The sequence below is a fragment of the Spermophilus citellus genome, assembly GCF_964194105.1.
Source record: "Spermophilus citellus genome assembly, chromosome: 4".
NCBI classification, from domain to species: domain Eukaryota; kingdom Metazoa; phylum Chordata; class Mammalia; order Rodentia; family Sciuridae; genus Spermophilus; species Spermophilus citellus.
Genome location: NC_138185.1, coordinates 26,807,519 through 26,827,461, shown reverse-complemented (window position 1 = coordinate 26,827,461; position 19,943 = coordinate 26,807,519). Strand labels below are relative to the sequence as shown.

Sequence of the window (19,943 nt, the reverse complement as noted above, 5' to 3'; positions counted from 1 at the left end):
TTTCGTTTTGCCTTGTTGGAGACAGGGTCTCGCTATGTTGCCCAGGGTGACTCGCCTGGACCTTCCAATCCTCCTGCCTCAGGATCCCAAGAAGCCGGGATTGCAGGTGTGCCTCACCCCATGTTTGGGTTTTGGGGTTTTTTTTCCCACTTTTAGTTACAATGCCTTTATTTTATTTATTTTTTTATGTGGTGCTGAGAATCGAGCCCAGGGCCTCACACATGCTCCGCAAGCACTCCACCACTGAGCCACCACCCCAGCCCAACGACATGTTTTGTTTCCAATCTTTAATTGACTTTTATCTTTTAAAGAAGTTTTAGATTTACAGAAAAATGGCACAGACACTTGCAGAGCGTTCCCTTAAACCTTCTGTCCCCAATACGCGATTTCTCCTACTGTTGGCATCTTGCCTGAGTGTGGCCATTTGATCCACTTGATGAGCCAGCACCTCTGTGTCATTAAGTCACGCCCACAGTTTACATCGGGGTTGACTCTTCGGGTTGTACGGTCCCGTGGGTTTTGATGAACGCGTAATATCCCGTATCTACCATTACGGAATCAGACGGAAGAAGGTCACTGCCCTAAAAGAGCCCCTCCCCTCCCTCCCCTCTGCCTGAGCTCTGGCAGCCACTGATCTTTTCATTATCTGAAGCACTGCCCTCTCCAGCACGATGGGTCTTGGCTCGGTTTTAATACACAGTGACTCTGCCAGGACAGCGACCTTGCACAAATTGGTGTCTTCGTCCATTCAGGTTGCTGTAAGAAACTACCTCAGGCTGGGCGCAGTGGCACACGCCTCTCATCCCAGTGGCTCGGGAGGCTGACACCGGAGGATTGCAAGTTCAAAGTCAGCCACAGCAATTTAGTGAGACCCTTAGCGACTCGGTGAGACCCTGACTCTAAATAAAATACAAAATAGGGCTGGGGATGTGGCTCAGTGGTTGAGTGCCCCGAGTTCAATCCCTGGTACCCGTCCCCCAAATAAGGAAATAAATCACCCAGACAAGGTGGCCTACAAAGTGCAGATACTTATTTCTTGCAGATCCGGAGGCTGGGAAGTTCAAGTGTCGGCTTCCAGATTCACAGGTGGCTTCTCTGTGTCCTCACGTGGTGGAAGGGGCGGGGAAGCTCCCTGGGGCCTCTTTCCTATGAGTATAGATCCCATTCATAAGGTCCCCACCCTTGTCACCAGTCACCTCCCACAAGTACCCCTCCTAATACCAGTCCCTGGGGGATGCATTTGGGGGAGACAGGAACATTCAGTCAACAGTAGTTGGGAACAAACAGGGCTTGCATGTGGCTCAGGACTTTACCTAGAACCGTTCCGTCTTGGACCACTGCAGGCTCACAGTCACAGTGCTCCGGTTGCCAGAGTGGCACTCCAGAGCCACACCCTCTGCACTATTTAGTGCTGTATTTTTACATATGCACCAAAACCCTTGTACATTAATTCATTCTAAACTACTCCCATTTCCTTTTCTCCTGAATCACAATGGAGACGTTGTTCTGTGGAGGCCATGTGTGTTAGAAAAGCAAAGAAGCATTGCAGCCACCATCACAGGAAGCGCTGGGTCTGTGGGGTTTCAGCCCGCAGTCAGACCTCGTGACCGCACAGCGGCTGCAGGTGCTCACAGGATCAGTAAGTGACTTGCAGGAGTCAGCGCCACATGGGGGCAGACACCAAAGACAGCCCCAAGGGGAGGAAGCCACTGGGGGGAAAGTGGAAGGCAGAGGAGGTCCCTGATGGGATCCATTCACCAGCCGACGTGAGGCCACCTGCGCCAGTCACCAAGCTACATGCTGGGGACAGCCAGTGGACATCAGGCTGGCCAGAGGACAAGCTTTGAGCCACTCCACCCCGGCTCAGAGCCCAACTCTATACCCTAGCTGTGCAAGCGCTGTAAGCCACTAAACCTCTCTGAATGTTTCTTCCTCCCCATTTCCAGCCTTGAGAATTAAAGCCATTTTTTCTGGACACGCTGGGGACTCCTTCTCCTCTCTGGCTGAAACTCACTGGTTGATGCCTGCGCTCTGTGCTTGTCCCCCGGCAGTGGCACGTGGCTGGAGGAAAACACCACCGTGTGGCCCGGTCTCAGTTCATGTACAGGATGGCTGGCCTCCAGGGGTCTTTAGTGCTGCTGGGCAGTCACCTGAGGCTCCTTTGATCTCTTCATTTTCCCCAAGCCATTCCTTCCCATCTTCTCACACCTCCTTCACCTTCTCCAATGTCCTGCGCCCAGGTGAAGAGCTGCCTGTTCCTCAGGGGAGCTGCTGCAGCCCTGTCTCCCAGCTCCGCCACACAGCACCCACCCACCACGTTGCACCCGATCCTCTGCCCTCCCTTCTGTGACCGCGATGAACCACCTGCTCTCCAAAGTCGACCTCCCACAACTCTAGGGTCCCTCCTGGGGGGGGGGATGTCTTTCTAGCCCCCCTCTCTCTCTCTCTCTCTCTCTCTCTCTCTCTCTTTTGCGCCATCAATTTCCTAATCTGCTGAATCATTCTCATCAGCACAAAAAGGCACTAATATTTCTAAATTTAAAAAATGACTCTTGGGTTGTGGCTCAGCGGTAGAGCACTCACCTAGCGCATGTGAGACCCTGGGCTCCATCCTCAGTACCACATTAAAAAATAAATTAAGAAATTAAAGGTATTGACAACTACAACTGAAAAAATAAAAAAATATTAGAAAAAACTACTCTTGGGCCGGTTGCAGTGGTGCACGCCTATAATCCCAGCAGCTCGGGAGGCTGAGGCTGGAGGATCGCAAGTTCAAAGCCAGCCTCAGCAACTCAGCAAGACCCTGTCTCTAAATAAAAAATAAAAAGGGCCAGGGACATGGCTCCGTGGTTAAGCACCCCAGGGTTCAATCCTCAGTATGAAAACAAGAAGCAGAAAACTTCTCCTGGCCGCACTTTGCTCTCCATGTGCCAGGCCACCCTCCGTCCTGCTACAAAATCCCTCAATATCTTCTCTGAACTCACTGCCACATTGTCTCAACTCCCAGCCCTTCCATTCCTTGTAGACTTGACTTTGACAGAAGGTCATCCACGATTTATTGTTTCCCCCTGAACTTGAATTTTCTACAGTAAGGGGCAAATATAATGTCCTATTATCCCTAAAAACCAATGGTTATTTCCTAAAATCAAGGTCATTCCCTTATAGTAACCAAAACCAGGAAGTTTTATATTGATGCAAAACTATTATCTATCTAACCAGTAGACCCTATTCGAATTTCACCAGTTGTCTCATTAACATCTTTTATAACAAGTGGGAATGATATTTTTTACTGGTGTACAGCCTTACATTAGTTGTTTCTCTTTAGTCTCCTTAATAGAAATGTCTCTTAGTCTTTGTATTTCATGAGTTCAGTATATCTGTGTGTGTGTGTGTGTGTGTGTGTGTGTGTGTGTGTTTTAGTACTGGGGATTGAATCCAGGGGTGCTTAACCGTTGAGCTACATCTTCAGCCATTTTTTTTTAATTTTTAATTTTGAGACAGGGTCTCACTAAGTTACTGAAGCTGGCCTCAAACTCATGATCCTCCTGCCTCAGCCTCCTAAGTCACTGGGATTATAGGTGTGCACCACGGTGCCCAGTGAGCTCAATATGTTTAACGAGCACAGGCCAGTGATTTTGCAGAAACATCCGCCACTTACGGTTGGTCTAATGCTTCCTCATGAGTCACTTAGACATTTTCCACAGAAACACTGACGTGATGGCAAGTCCCTCTCAGCGAGCGCCTCATCCCAGGGGACATGCCATGTGGATTTGCCCCACTCTTGGTGGTGTCCACTATGGCCACTTGGGTGATGTGTCTGCTGGGCCTCTCCACTGTCAAGTTACTATTTTAACCCTTGTGACGAGTAACTGTCTTGGGGAGAGATGCTCTAAGACTCTGCAGACGTCCTGTCCTGTTTCTCATCAAACTTTAATCCCCTCTGCAGCATCCATTAGTGAATCTCTTCTGAAACAATTAGTACCGTGGTGGTTGCCAAGCGGTAATTGTATAACTCCTACTCTTCTGCATTTTGTATTTCACCTTCTATTCTTTAAAAAAGAGTCTTTCCTGCCTTTATCTCCTTTTTTCCATGCTTTTTAATTTTGTCTGCCCTCACTTTTTGTGTGTGTGTGTGTGTGTGTGTGTGTGCGCGCGCGCGCGCGCATGTGCAGTACCGGGGATTGAAGCCAGGTTGCTCTACCACGGAGCCACATCCTCAGCCCTTTTTATGTTTCTATTTTGAGACAGGATCTCGATAAGGTACTGTAGCTTATCGAGATGTAGCAGCGATCCTCCTGCCTCAGCCTCCTGAGTCACTGAAATTACAGATGTGTGTACTCCCCCACCTCCATTCCTTACTCTCTTAATTCAATCGCAATCAGATTTTATTCCTGCCAGTCCACACACACCCTTTCCTGTCGAGGCAGCAGTGCGTGTACTTTGCTACATCAATTCTCGGTTCTCATTCCTCCACCTTTCAGTGGCATCTGACATGGGGGACCTGTCCCCGCTCCTGGAGATGCTTTCTCTGGTTCCAGGACATGTGCTGGCTGCTCCTTCTCAGGCACATTCGCTGCTGCCTTGTCTCCTAATGGTGCTGCCCCAGGGCTGGCCCGTTCATCTTTGCCTGGACTCGCGCCCTTGCTGGCCTCACGCAATCTCCTTCATTAGTTGCTCTGGCTGCTGTAGCAACGTGCCATAGACCGAGGGGCTTAAACATCAGAAATTTATTTTCTCACAGGTCTGGAGAGTTCAAGTGCCGCAGTCTGGCTGGGCACAATTCAGGAGCCACTTGTCAAAAGAAACTAACTTTATTATTAGAACTACACAGGCCAAACAAAACCGCTCTTCAGGAAAAAACCCTCAGAGCCCAACTGCCACCACCGTCTTCCCACAAGCCTCTCACCCCCACCCCAGCCTCTCCACCTCCCACAATCCTCCTGCTCTTGAGGCCGATTGGCTGGGTTGCATGGGCGGAGCCAAAGAAGTCCCCCAATGAGCAGCTCCGTGGTCTGAAAGGGCAGGGAAACAGCCCAATGAGCATCACAGCAGAGGAGCCAATCAGCTAGATGTTGCTGGGGCGCTGTGAGCCAATCATCAGCCGGCAGCTGGAAGTTTGCTGGCAGCTGGAAGTTTGCTGGGGCCCCTTTGGCTGTGGCTCTCAACATTCAAGATCAAGGTGCAGGGCAGGCTCCTAGAGAGGCCTCTCTTCTCAGCCTGTGAATGGCTCCCTGCCCCCAAGCTGTCTTCACCAGCCTTTCCCTGGCTTGTACGAGGGCAGACAGTGAGTCCCAGTGTATTAGCACCCGACACCATAACTTCATTGAACTTTCTATCTCCCTGTCTCCAAATACAGTCACATTGGGGGCTAAAACCGCAACATAGGAATGGGCAGCGGGCATGATCCAGTATGTGACAATGCCCAAAGTCAGGTCTCTGGCCTGGGCCTCTCTCCTGGGCTGTCATACATCTAACTTCGGTCCAGGGCCAGCACCTGGCAAGTCTGATGGTCACCTCAAATTTAAATGCTAAGTCTTCTTCCCGACTCGTGACCTGAAACCTTCTCTTCCTATAGTTCCCATCACTTATTGGCAAATTCCTTCTTCCAGATCCTCAGACCAAAAACTTTGGAGCAATTCTAAATTCTTTTCTACTCTCAAATACCTTATGCCCGACCTCTAGCAAATCCTCCTGGCTTTACTTCTGATATAACCCTAGAGTCTAACTTGTGTTAAAACCATCACCATCCCTTGTCCAGATTATGGCAGTAGCCTCTTTCCTGGTCTCCCTGCTTTTGTCCTATCCCCATCCATGTATTCTACCTTCAGTCCCGATAGATCCTATAACAATGCAAACAAACAAACAAACAAACGGGCCCTGCCCTGCCCCTGGTCAAAACCCTCCCCACCACCCAGATCTTTCCATCTCACTCAGGGCAGAAGCCAGAAACTCTACAATGGCTACAGGCTGTGCAGGAGCCAGCCCCTATGCGTCTTGGGTACATGGCCTTCTTCTTGCTCACTTAGTCAGCCACCTCCTCTTCAGTCGTTCCTTAAACCCCTTAGGCATAGCCCACTTCCTGAAGACCCTGTCTTTGCCCATCCTCTGTTCCTCTGCCTGGGACAATCTTCTCCCACAGACCCCCACGGCTCCCTGCTTCCCCCTCCCAGGCCTTTGCTCCTCCCGCCCAGTGAGGCTTCACTACTGACCCCTGGAAGCTGCTGGGAGCACACACCTCCGCTCCATTTCCCCCATGGTGCTCACCGGCGCCTGAGATCCAGGAGGACAGGGGTTTTGTGTGCCCGCAGTTGTGCCCCACTAATAACAACAACTCTCATGGAGCGTACCTTTGCTGTGTGCCAGAATATTTTAAAGGGATTTACTGTGTTCATTCATCAATCCTGACGAAAGCACTAAGAGGTGAGAGTAGCATTTAGTTATTGCTATAACCATGTTGCATATCTGCACACACCCCCCCCCCCCGAAAAAAAGCTCTGTGACTTGCAGAGGCAAATGTTGATCTCTCCCCATCCCACCTCTGTCCTTTGGGTTTGGCTCTGCCGGGGTTGGCTCCAACTCAGGTCTCCTCCCGGGGTCTTCTGTTCTTCTTGGACAAGCCTATCTAATGCTGGGGGTAGATAGAAGTCACTGCTTCCTGAAGCTGAGACTGAGCATTCTCTCCCTACCTGTTTAGTTTCCTGCCATTTAAAAGAGATGAAATTCAAGAAAAACTACAGCTTATATTTTAATACAGACCACACACTAAAATACAAAGCTATAAGACTCTTATCTCAGACCTGCCCACAGCACCTTCGATGGGTCCTCTGTTTCAAAAGATAGGGTGCACCAAGGATGGACCCCTTCACGGCAAAGGAGGAGATTCCGTGGACAGCAACTGGAAACACAAGAGGCTAGGCTGGGACTTAAACATGGCCACTTCCACCTACATTCTGCTGGCCAGAGGGACTCACACGGCCAAGCCTAATATCAATGGGCTGGGAAGTAGCAACCACCCGTGCTTAGGGGCCATCTGATTTGCCTCCACATGTGTAATGCTATTTCTTTCTTCCTTCCTTCCTTTCCTTTTCTCCCTCTCCCTCCCTCCCCGTCCCCTCACTCTGCTTTTCTCTCTTTTCGTGGTGGGGATTGAACTTAAGCCTCAAGAATGTAAGGTAGTGCTCCTCCACTGAGCCACATCCCCAACCCCGCTTTCAAATTTCTTTTTAACAGACGAGGAAACTGAGGCTCAGAGAGGTCAAATAACTTCTGCAAGTTTGTACTGCTAGTAAGTAACAGCTGGAATCCAACCAAGCTGGAGTCTCCTCTATAAACGCCCCGTTCACCAGGCCAAAGGGTTTGGACCTTCTCTGCAGGCAACACAATGCCATAGAAAACTCTTGGGCAAGAAGGGAACAGGGTGGGAAGTCAACTTTCTTCCAGTGGCAGCCAGCCTGCGGTCCGCACTGGGGAGAGGGGAGGAGCCCCGAGGTAGTCACGAAAGTTCGGGCCAGAAATTGATAAGGAGTGGAGCTGGGTGGTGCCAAAAGAAAAGAAACAAATAAATAAAAGTAGAAAACGACAGAGACAGGGACAAGGTGAAGGACATTTTAAAAACACTTTTATCTTCATGGAGTGTTAAAATAAAAATTCATGTTTGCTATAAAAAATTCAAGCAATGCAGATGGATGCGTTGAAAGAAAAAGTTTCCTCCTCTTCCCCCTCTTCAAAGATAAGCTCCATCAACAGTTTGTGGTAAATTCTTCCTGAATCTTATCTAAAACTCTAGAACACAGATACATCAACTCATTTCTTTTCTTCTTTTTTTAATATTTATTTTTTTAGTTGGACACATCTTTATTTTTATGTGGTGCTGAGGATCAATCCCAGGGCCTTGCATGTGCTAGGCAAGAGCTCCACCGCTAAGCCCCAGCCCCAGCCCTCTACTCATTTCTTAATGTGTTTCAACCAACCAAACTACTGTCTTGTTTCTTGCTTTTGGTTATGTAACAGTATGTCAGAGATGTCTTTCCATGGCAGGACCTACTGCTGTCCTCATCTCTATTATTTATTTTTGGTACCAGGGATTGAACTCAGGGGCACTTAACCACTGAGGCACATCCTCAGCCCTTTTTTGTATTTTATTTAAAGACAGGTCTTGCTGAGTTGCTGAAGGCCTTGCTAAGTTGCTGAGCTTGGCTTTGAACTTGAAATCCTTCTGCCTCAGTCTCCTGAGCCCCTGGAATTACAGTCATGGATCAGGGCACCTGGTTTCTTACTCTTTTTAAAGGCTTTGTCACTTGCTAACTGTATGACTTTGAGCAAGTCATTTAAACTCTCTTAAGACCTGGTATGCTTAATCTTTAAAATGGGGATAAAATGTACTTACTTCAAAACGGCTGTTGTGAGGATTAAGTATGTTAATATATTGAAGGTATCTTATACAGTGGCTGACACACATTAACTGCTCAAAAACATTAGCCCGCTGGGGACAGTAATGCATAACTGTAATCCCAGCGGCTCAGGAGGCTGAGGCAGGAGGATCACTAGTTCAAAGCCAGCCTCAGCAAAAAGCAAGGCACTAAGCAACTTAATAAGATCCTGTCTCTAAATAAAATACAAAAGGGGCTGGGGATGTGGTTCAGTGTTTGAGTGCCCCTGAGTTCGATCCTCGGTACCAAAAAATATATACATATTTTTTTTTGTATATATGAGCTCTCCTTGCTGGGAATAGCTCCATGTTTAGCTGTACCATGATTTACATAACCAGTTCCATAACTATGATTACTTAATATAAGATAATGTTTACAAATATGGCCACAAAAATTCCATCCTTTCTGGTACATGTGACTCTGTGAGATGACTTTGATGTTTTCTTCATCGAGAGATATTATCTATTTCTAGTCTTCTTGAATCTGAGCTGGTCAGTCTCGTGCAACTGGCTTTGATCAATAAAATGTAGTAAAGGTGATGCTGGAGCATTTGTAAGCCTGTGTCTTGAGAGGCCTTGCTGCTTTTGTCCTCTTCCTTTTGGAGTCCATCGTGTAAGGAAGCTCAAGCTGGTTGACTGAAGAAGCCACCTGGAGGAGAGCCAAGGAGCTCCAGCCGCCAGCCCCAGCTGTACTTGTCAACAAGGCCACACAGGACAGGTCAGGTTACTGACCTGCCACCTAACTGCGAATGCAGGAACAACCTCCTCCAGATGTGTGGAACAGAAAAGAGCCTTCCTGGCCAACGTGTCCAAGCTGCAAATGCACACAAACACAATAAATGGTTGTCACTGGAAGCCACTTTGTGGGGTTACCTGTTAAACAGCAACAGAACGCTGATACACTTAGGTTGTTAGTGCAGTGATTGAGACTCTAATGGCCCAGGTTGGAATGCAGGCTCCATCTCTGCTATGTGACCGTGGGCATGGCCTGTAGCGTTGCTAAACCTGTTTACTCACTGGTACCATAGGATGCTTTGGGTTCCTATCTCATCAAATTGCTGTGAGGATTCAGTGAGATAAAGACTGGGTGTGTGTGTGGTACAAGGCCAGTCCTCCCAATGTCTTCACAACTGCTGCTGCAGTTATTGTTGTTTAAGGAAGACTAACCTGGAGGGTCAGGGAGAGTGAGTGTTAAGGGTAAGTATTCAATCCATGAGGTGGACACTGGGGACTGAGAGCCTCTTGGGACCAGAAACCCATGCTAGAGTAGTCTAGGAAGTGGCAGCAGTTGGGCAGCAACTGTGTTCTGCGTGAGTATGAAGAGATGTACACATATGTACAGGTGAGTTCTCTGAATGAGGTCATGGGTTAAGGTCAGAATGAGGAAGAATGGACGCTGTAAGGGAACTTGAGACCACTGGAAAGGCATGAGGGTTAAGCAGAGGGAAGACTTCACTCAGATGAAAGCCCAGCTTCCTGACCATGACCTGAATGTCCTGGCCACCTCTCCTTCATATTCCCTATCCTCCTCCTTACTTACAGTGCTTCAGTCACCATGGCCCCCTTCAAACTTAGCAAGCTCTTTCCTACCTTGGGACTTTTATACTTATTATTCGCTTCCCCAAGAGAGTCCCTGAGCCACTCAAGCAAGAGTACTCTATTTCAGATGACTTCTCTGTTTCCTTCACGGTGCGTACAGCTATCTGAAGCTTTTAGTCTATTTCACAGCTACTTACCTTCTTCCTTCCTTGCATTTATTGCTGCCTGAAATTATTGTGTTGATTCATCTGTTTCCCACTTTAGCAGGTGAACTCCACCAGTGAGGAACTGGTATCTGTCTTGCTCATACCACATCTCTAGCACCTAGCTCCTAGCACAGTGTCTGGCAAGCAATGAACGACAGTGAGTTAAACAAACATGAATAAAAGTTGGGAAAAGGAAGCCATACTCCAAGAGGTAAGAGGATGGGCAGTCATTTCCTGGAAGAGGGTTTCACAGAAAACGAGGAATCACCTTGTATAACGTCTTCATTCCACAGGAAGGGAAACTGAGGCTCGGGGAAGAGGGATGGCTGGCTATCAGGCCCCCAGAGAACAAATTTCTAAGGAAACTGAGGCATTTGGGATTCAATCTCACAGACCTGAGTGGTGGATGAGGTCCACAAAAGGTCAAGGCCACCCCTCTGAGGTCATCACTGTAGGTCTGTAAGCCACCACCATTCTCATTCTGTCTCTTTGAGATCAGAGGTGCCAGTCAGCTGAAAATCTGAAAGGCGAGCTGGGGAGGGCAGAGAGGCCCATTCCCGGAACAGGCATTTTATATTCTGAGGTAGCTGGGGATAATGGCTTTTACAGAAATAACCCAGCCTCTTCGCCCTCCTTCCAGCCCTCACACCTCTGCCCTCCCAAAGGTGAGGCTTAACACTTGAATTCCTCTCAGCAACACTTACAGCTTTCACAGGGCCTGCAGGGAACAGGGTGATCATCAGAACCATCGCTGTCCACTGGGGGCTCACAATCTGTTGAAGGGAGCAGAGTAGGAACTTCAAGCTGCTAAGTGATGGTGCTTGGGTTTGGGGGAGCTCGCGAGAGAGATCCCCAGAGGAAAAGCGCCCTGAAATAGATGAACATACAAAAATTACCCAGTCCATGAGGTAAGAGTAACAGAAGTAACTGCCAGTGAAAAGGGTGGGAAGCAACACAGCCAAGTTGGAGGAACTGTTTGCAGTTTCAGTGAGTGGAAGCATGAGGGATTTGAGAGGGGGGCCGCTGAAGAGGAGAAAAGAAAGGAGTTTGAGCAAATGTGGAGGGTCTTGAATGTCAAGCAAGAGTTCAGTGTAGGTGTACAGAGAGAGCCACCAGAAATTTTTGACCAACGGACCAAGATCAGGTTTGCACAGTACCAAGTGCCCTGTTTTAGAAAGGTGGGCAGGGCCTGAGAATGCGGGTAGGGTGCGGTTGGGGGGCAGATGGAAAGGTAGAACACCCTATGGAATTCTGGATGGGCAGCTCGAGGTAGGATCCCTATAGGAGGAATGAATTGAGCCTGGGTCTCTACAGGGCTACTATCGTCACTTCCCGGCCTCTTGCGCCATGCCCATCCTGACACCCAACTTTCGCCCATTCGTTTCAAACTCCAAGTCGGAGCAGAAAAAAAGCTCTGCTGGAACCCTAATCCTAGACGTGAGGTCGGAGCAGGAGACTTCAGCTCCCAGGATGCTTCTCCAGCTCTGCAGATCGCGCAGGCTTCTTTTCCAGAAAGGAGGGGCGACTCGTAGGCTGGTGGGACTCGCCGCCTGGGCAAAGTGCACGAAACCTGGGGACCGCCATCTTCACTGGGAACAGACCAATCGCACACGGAGTGGGAAATTCGTGCTCATCTCTCTCGTCATTTAGTATGGATACTGAAATAAAATGCGTCTAGTCATTGGAAGCCTCGTTATTATGAGTTACACCGAGAATTCATCCCATTTTGCGCCTCAGACTGGAACGGCACCCCCAGGAACACAATAGGCCAGCCCAGCATGGCCGCACTTAGCCGGATTCCATTGAGGGCGGAGTCGGAAGCGGTCCTGCCCCGCCTCCCGGCAGGAGGGGGCTTCCGCTTCCGGCAGCGGAGGCTGCAGCCTCGCTCTGGTCCCTGCGGCTGGCGGCCGAGCCGTGTGTCTCCTCCTCCGCCGCCGCCATATTGTCTGTGTGAGGAGAGGGGAGAGCGGCCGCTCCCGCTGCCGCTTCCACCACAGGTACCGCGGGAGCCACCAGGCGAGGTCGTTGGGGGTTGGGGCTGGGCCCAGGATGGGGCAGCCGGGCGCGGCCGCCTCCCACGCTTCCAGCGGACTCCCGAGTAACCCCGTCGCCTTCCCCTGCCCCCCCTCCACACACACACCAGCCGAGGCCCCTGCAGTCTATAGGGGAGGCCCGGGGCCACCCCCAGGGCTGGAAAGCGAGGCTTGGGCTTAGAGGCGGATGTGAGGGTGGGAAATCGTTGTCGGACTCCAGTTTTTTGCAAGAGAGGGGTGCTGGACTGGGCGGAGGCTAGGGGGCAACTTGGAGGTGGGGTCGCGGGGGGGGAGGGAGCTTGAGGGGTGGGGCCACGGGGGGGATGGTGGGGGGAGGGTGTCGAGGGAGTGGTGCCTGCTGGGTAGGGTGGCGTGAAGCCTCCGGGGAGAGGGGCAGCTGGAGTTAGGGCCTTCCTAGGGTCCCTCTGGGTGGAGCTGAGCTTCCCACCTGCAAACTGGGTGCGAGGTGGAGGGGTCCCTGGGCGGGCTTGCTGGGGAGCAAGGGAGATGGAGCCGTGAAGTGGAGCAGAACGGGTGGAGTTGGAGTTAAGGGCTACCTGCCAGCCTGGGGGGAAAGGAGAGGTATGTAGAACGAAGGGTTGGCTAAGAGTTACCTGTGTTGGTGACCTTTTAAGTCAGTAGGACTTTTAAATTTTGTTTCTTGTTTATTGCAGTGTTGGACCATATCTAGGTTAGGCAGGTGATGGGTGGAGCTTCTGTAGTTTGTTTTGGGGAAGCAAAGTCAAGAGTCAGGGGAATTGCTTTGTGGCTTTTGCTTTTGTGGCAAAGGAAAAGGTTCTGAAAAGGAGGTGACAAGTTATTTGGGAAGACTTGATTACCTTTTAAGTGCTAAATTGTATGAGAAGGGGACTTGGGGGGAGGAAATGAAAATAAAATTAGTAAGGGAAGATTCCCCCCCCCCCCCAAGAGCTGAAGAGCTCATTCCATTTAAGGAGTGCAGTATAGGCCAGTGCTTAAGAACTAGACTTCCTAGTTTCCAAATATCAGGGCCTCTGTAAGCCTTTGTTTTCCTGTCTATGAAATGTGGATGATACATCCTAGCTCAAATTTATGGCAAGGAAATAAATTAGATAATTTGTATCAAGTGCTTACCACAGTGCCTGGAAGGCAATAAGCACTCATCAGTTCTTACTGGACACTGTTATTAAAGGGCGTACCTGGTATATTTGGGGTGTCTCCTGTCTAGATAAAGTTTATTCAACAATCTGACTTCAGAAACTATCTTTTAGTTACTGTGAATCAGTTGACCTAACTGGCTTCATAGACTTGGGGCTGAAGTTCCAGGACCAATACTAGTTCTTTTCCATATCCTTTGGGAAAGTTCACCTGCTTAAGTCTTACAGAGCAGGTTTGTCCTTCTATGATTTAGAGATATTTGACTTTCATTTGTTATTGGAGGAGGGTATGTGATTTGAAGAAAGAAGATTGGATGTTTATTTAGATTGGTTTTATCATTTGGTTACAGAGTTCAGTTACCTCATGACAACTTTTCTTTAAAAACTAGAACAACAGGGCTGGGGATATGGCTCAAGTGGTAGCACGCTCGCCTGGCATGCATGAGGCACTGGGTTCCATCCTCAGTGCCACATAAAAATAAAATAAAGATATTGTGTCCACCTAAAGCTAAAAAATAAATATTTGGAAAAAAAACTAGAACAACAAAGCACATATGCCTAATTAATTAATTAATTAATTTATTAATGGAGAACAAGAAAAGCAGAGTACATATTTAAGGGGGAACATGGGTCAGTTTCTGAATTATTGTGGGACTGCCATGGTGTTCGAGGATGAAACAGGTGCAACTTCTTTTCCACAAGGTGTTTTTAGTTTTCCTGTTGCTTACACACACGCACACACACAAACACACTCTTCCAGGATGGGACTTCGCTTTTATTTAAATATCTTTAAATGTATACCTTTACATCACATATGCTTAAAAGGGTATTTTTTGTGTGTGTGTGTGGTGCTGGGGTTCAAACCTTGGGCTTTATTCATGCTAGACAAATGCACTGCCACTGAACCATATCCCCAGCCCTGAGATTTTCTTTAGAAAGTGAGTTTAAAGACTTACATCGGGTTTCCGTTTATAGTTGGCAGAAATGACACCGTCACCCTGCATGATGTCCATACTTTAATCCCCAGAATCTGTAAATAAGTTATGTTACAAGGCAGAAAGGGCTTTGAAAATGTAACTAAAGTTAAGAATCTTAATAGGACCTCCCAGTGGTGGCACACACCTGTAGTACCAACTACTGTGCAGCCTGAGTCAAGTGGATTGCAAGTTCAAGATCAGCCTGGGCAACTTTGTGAGGCCCTGTATCAAAATTTTTAAAAAGTGGGATTGGGCCTGAGATTGTAACTCAGTGGTAGAGCACTTGCCTGGCATGTGTGAAGAGGTTCACTCCCCAGTACTGCAAAAATAAACAAATAAGAATCTTAAAATAGAGATATTATTCTGGATTTTCTGGGTAGGCCCTGTCTAATCACATGAATCCTTTAAGGCTCAAAGAACTTTCTCCAGCTGGATCAGACAAACATAAGGGAAAACCAGAAATTTAAAGCATGAGAGGAACTGTATTTGCTATTGTTAGATAAGAGTCACATGGAAAGCATAAGAAGGAATGTGGGCAGCCCCTAGTATCAGCCAGTGAGGAAATGGAGACCTCAGTCCTACAACCCTGGGAACTGAATTCGGCCAACAACCTAATGAAGTGAGAAGTGTATTCCCCAGAGTTTCCAGCAAGGACCAGCGATGCACACACCTTGATTTTGGCCTCAGAACTCTAAGCAAAAGATCTAGAAAAACCTACCCAATTTACAACCTGCAAAATATGTGAATTAATACAATTGTGAGATTTTAAATCACTACCTTTGGGATAATTTGTTATAGAAATAATAGCACACTAGTATAGATTTTTGTTATTGGGAATGGGGTACTATTACCTAAAAGTGAAGTTGACTGTGGGTGAAGTCTGGAAGAATTTTGAGGATCATGGTAGAAAAGACTTAGAACAGACTGTTGGTAGTAATTTGAATGTTAATGACTGCTGGTGAGGGCTCAAATAGAAGTGAGGTACCTGTTGTTGGAAACTGCAGAAAGGCAGTCCTTTGTATTTACAGAGTGGCAAATAAGCTTAGTAAAATTGTATCCTGTGGTTATACGGAAGACATAATTTGTTAGAAATAAACCAGATATGTAGCTGAGAAGATTGTCGAGCAGAATATTGAAGGTGCAGGTTTATTTGTGGATGTCTAAGAGAGTGAACCTTGTGAAATTCATGTAAAGCCCCCTAGATTCTTGATAATTTTATGCCAGCGGAAACAATGCTGTCTTCAATCAAAAGAGATGGAAATTAAATAGGCTTGGTAGACCCCTCCCAAATTCTGACAGGAAGAAAGTGGAGAAAACTATTCACATACTTGCACGTGAATGTGCTGCTTTTTCATAAAAAAAGAAGGGTGACTCAGAGGTGGAACCAGGAGCCCAGAGGGGCGGAGCTAAAAGGCTCAGAGGATTTTTCCCAGAATATAAAATAGAATGAATTTTAAAATGACTTTGCCGGTTTTCTTTAATGTTTTATTGTAGATGGACACAATACCTGTATTTTTATTTATTTTTATGTGGTGCTGAGGATTGAACCCAATGCCTTACATGTACAAGGCAAGTGCTCCACCATTGAGCTACAACCCAGCTCTGAAAATGACTTTGAATGTGTGGCTCTCTTTCCCCTTAAATTTTCTTCAGTTGAAGTAGAATGCCTGTGAAGTTATTCTATACCTGTCTCATTATAGTATGTTGGAAATAGATAACCTTTAAAAAAAATAATGGCCCAGGTATTGTGCTTAATTTTATTATATACAGAATGTCCTATACCTGAATTAAAGGATGAGAATTGGGACTGTCTGAATTGATAAGCTTTAGATGAGATTTTGGGACTTTGAGTTGATACTGTAGTGATATGAGACCTTTGGGAAGCTTGGGATGGGATGAATGTATTGCATTTGGGAGAGATTTGAATCTTTGGATGTCAGAGGGTAGATGGTGGTAGGCATTATGCCCTCCACACCAACTCCCATCCCTTTGTCTGTTTTAATCTCTGGAATCTGAGCATGTTATGTAGCAGAAGGAACTTTATGGGACCTTTAAGCTTAAGGATCATAAAATTGGAAGATTATCTTGGATTTTCTTAGTGGGTCTAGTCTAATCACATGAACTCTTAAAAGCAGATAACTTTTTCTAGCTGGAGTCAGAGAAATAGACAGAAGTTAGAAATTTGAAGCATGAGGAAGACTCAACCTGCCCTTGTTGGAGGGGGCTACATGAAAAGTATACAAAATGCAGCAGTCTCTAGAAGCAAAGGTCAGTCCCATTTGACAGCTGCAGAGAAATGGGGACCTCAGTCCTTCAACCACAAGGAACTAAATTCACCCAACAACCTGAATGAGCAGGACAGAGTGTCCAATGATGAATGTAACTGGTGAAAACCCTGGTTTGGGGGCTTTCAGAACCCTAAACAGAGGACCCACCTAAGCCCACCTAACTCTGGCTCTAGAAACTGAGAAAATAAATTTGCATTGTTTTGTTTGTGGTAATTTGTTACAGCAACAATAGAAAACTAATACAGGGCCAGGCATGGTGTGCATACCTGTAATCCCAGCAATTCTGAAAGCTGACGACAACAAATTGAAGGTAGCTTCAGCAATTTAGCAATATCCTGTCTCAAAAAGATCTAGGGATGTAACTCAGTGATAGACTGTCCTAGGGTTCAGTCTCTGCTACCACCAAAACGGGTAAAAAAGCTAATGTTTTATTTTAGAATTTTAAAATCCAGAGCACTTTGGTCTGAAAGTCTTCACAGAGTATAATGCCAGCAGTGCATGAGGCTGAGGCAGGAGTATCCCGAGTTAAACACCAGCCTCAGCAACTTAGCATGGCCCTGACTCAAAAAAAAAAAAAAAAAAATTGTAGGGGGGGAACTGGGGATGTGGCTTAGTGGTTAAATGCCTCTGAATTCACTCCCCAGAACCACAAAAAAAAAAAAAAAAAAAAAGACTTCACAGAAAAATGGTGTTGAGTAAGGCCTCTTCCTGAATGTTTAAATATTCCATTACTAGATTCAGTTTGAAGGAGATAGATGACTAGATTGGTAAATATAGATTCTAGAACTCTGGCCCATTTTGGTAGGATTTTTATAAATTGGTAATTTTTCCATGTCTATAATAAACTTATTGTCTAAACAGCATAATTACTTCCTTAAATTTTGTTACTTGATTAAATAGTAGGTTTATATGACCTAATGATGCATTTTTAGAGGACATGGAAATGGGTAATATGTTTTTAAGAATTAATAACCAGTTATACATTGATCTATATGTTGTATCTTCCACCCTACCCCAGCTTGATGTTGTAAGACCTTTTCTCCCTATCACTGTCATTTGGGGTTAAAAGTCAGATTTAGGAAGCATAACTACATAATGGAGCTTCTAGATTTTTTTGTCCTATTTAATTTTTAGCACTGGGGATTGAATGTGGGGATGCTTTACCACTGAGCTACATCCCCAGGCCATTCTATTTTGAATCAGGTTCTAAGTTGCTGAGGGTCTTGCTAAATTGCTTAGGCTGGCCTAGAACTTGCTGTCCTACTATAGACTGCTCAGTTGCTGGGATTATAGGCACATACCACCATGCCTGAATGAGTTTCTTTTAAGAAAAATCTTTTGTTTTTGTTCTTTAATAGTATCCTGTTAATTAAATGGAGGAAATGAGATTATAGGCGTGCACTACCATGCCTGGTTCACTTTTCAAAAGCATTACTTAAGACTAGTTACTTTCTCTTTTTCTTAATAGGGTCATTGTAAGGATTAATGGAGATATATATATATTAACACATTTAATATGTTACCTAACACATAAGTGTCTTCAAAATATTAACTGTTTATAACATTTATGATAGCTGTTTTGACAAACTGTACAGCAATTTTTTCATAAATATTACAATTTGTATGAGTTCAGAAACTGATTTACCATTGAATGAAGTAAGGGCTTTGCATTTTCAGGTAATAATAAATAACGCTTATAATACTTGATTTAATGAGAAACTGGATTTGATCCTTGGTCTGTCACAGTTTACTGGGTGACCTGGGCCAAGTTTGTTTCATAGGAGTATTATTGTGTTCTTACATCTAAATTTCTTTGGGCTCCTAAGATGAATAATTTCAAAAGTAGCATATAATTTAGTTATTTTTTAATAGAAATCTAGGCCAGCCAGCTTTTCAAATGAAGAAATTCCTCTAGGATTATTAAGGAAAAGTGGCTGCTGTCATTGTAACAAAGGATATATTTGCCTTGGGTTAAAGACAATGGGTAGTTTTCTTGTGTGTGCTTTTTGTGTGCTTCAGAGTAGAATTCAGCAGACTTAGTATACACACAGTCACATGTAGTATATCTTTTTTTTTTTCTCCTTTTAATGGGAATCAAGGATTGAGCCTTTTAAAAGTTTAGGGTAAAATAATTCACAGTATTGCAAGATAAAGCTTGGAGTGGCATTTTCTGGGTCCTAGAAATTCTGTGTCTTCAGCCTTAGACATAAAAAAACCTACTTAGCAACAGTTGCTATCATGGGAAAGCTTTTTTTTTTTTTTTAACATTAGTGATGATAATATTGTCTTGCATAGAAAATGTTATCTAAAATGAGGGTTTTGTGTTTAAATAACCAGGATTAGGTTAATCTTTATAATTTTGTATGTTTATCATCTTAAATGCCCTTTATATTGGCTGTTCTTTTTACACTTTCTGCTTTTGTGGGTTTTTCTGACAAGATTTTTATTAGCTGAAACATTTTAGATTGCTTGGAATAGTGAACACTTGGAATTTTTCTGAAGTTATGACTAATGTTCTAATGGGCATTTCTCAATTTAGCTATCTCTCTAATGTTCTAAATTTTAAGAAAACCACCCTGTTATAAATGAATGGGTAAATTATTTTCTAAAAACAAATTGTGTCGTTGTCAGAAAGTACAAAATAGCCATTGTTGGCTATTGGATTTATAACCAGTCAAAAGATGTTCATTCAGCAGGTCCTAAATGCCTGCTACATTTCTTGCAGGTACTGTGCAAAAGATCTCCAGATTGTCCCTGCCCTCAAACTTACAGTTGACATTTTGTCAGATATATTTTGCCACCACCTAGTAACATTTGAAGGTGTTATCTCAATGAAAACTCCTATACTTTGTGTCTTAGCTATACTTTCTAAAACAGCTACAGAAATGAAGGGGTGAGGGTGGGAATGGGATCAGGAATTAGTTGAGATGGCCAGCTGGTGGTAGAAGGCAGCGGGATAGTGGGAAAGATTCGGGAGTTGGGGGAAGCTCATTTAACCTCTCAAGCGTGGTTTCTCATCTCTGCCTCAGTAACTTATATTCAGTTTCTTCATCTGTAAAATGGGGTTTAGTATTTCCTACCTCAGGATTCTTAATGAAGATTAATAATAAAAGCACCATCTAATATTATCATCTCAGGATTACTGTGAGGATTAAAGGAGATAATTTATAAAATGCCTGACCCAATTAGTATTTGTTCTTTCCCTTCCCTGTCAATGAAGACACTATGTTTATTGCTGAGGCTGCTCTTTATTTTCATTTTCTGCTGCCAAGCATTCTTAGTTTTAATGAGACTTTTGACTTGTACTTCCTGTTTCTGGTGTGGCCTGCTAGGTAG

General features: G+C 45.5%; 1 protein-coding gene across 2 annotated transcripts in view; it reads left to right on the top strand.

The window, feature by feature from the left end:
- Positions 1–12,026: 12,026 nt before the first annotated feature.
- Positions 12,027–19,943, top strand: part of CSNK2A1 (casein kinase 2 alpha 1) — a 62,075-nt gene continuing 54,158 nt past the window's right edge. The window contains exon 1 of one of the 2 annotated variants that reach the window (XM_081291556.1): positions 12,027–12,170. The gene's annotated coding sequence lies outside the window, so the exon portion shown is untranslated. The remainder of the gene's footprint in view (positions 12,171–19,943) is intronic. The other variant, XM_081291555.1, reaches the window with a different exon arrangement.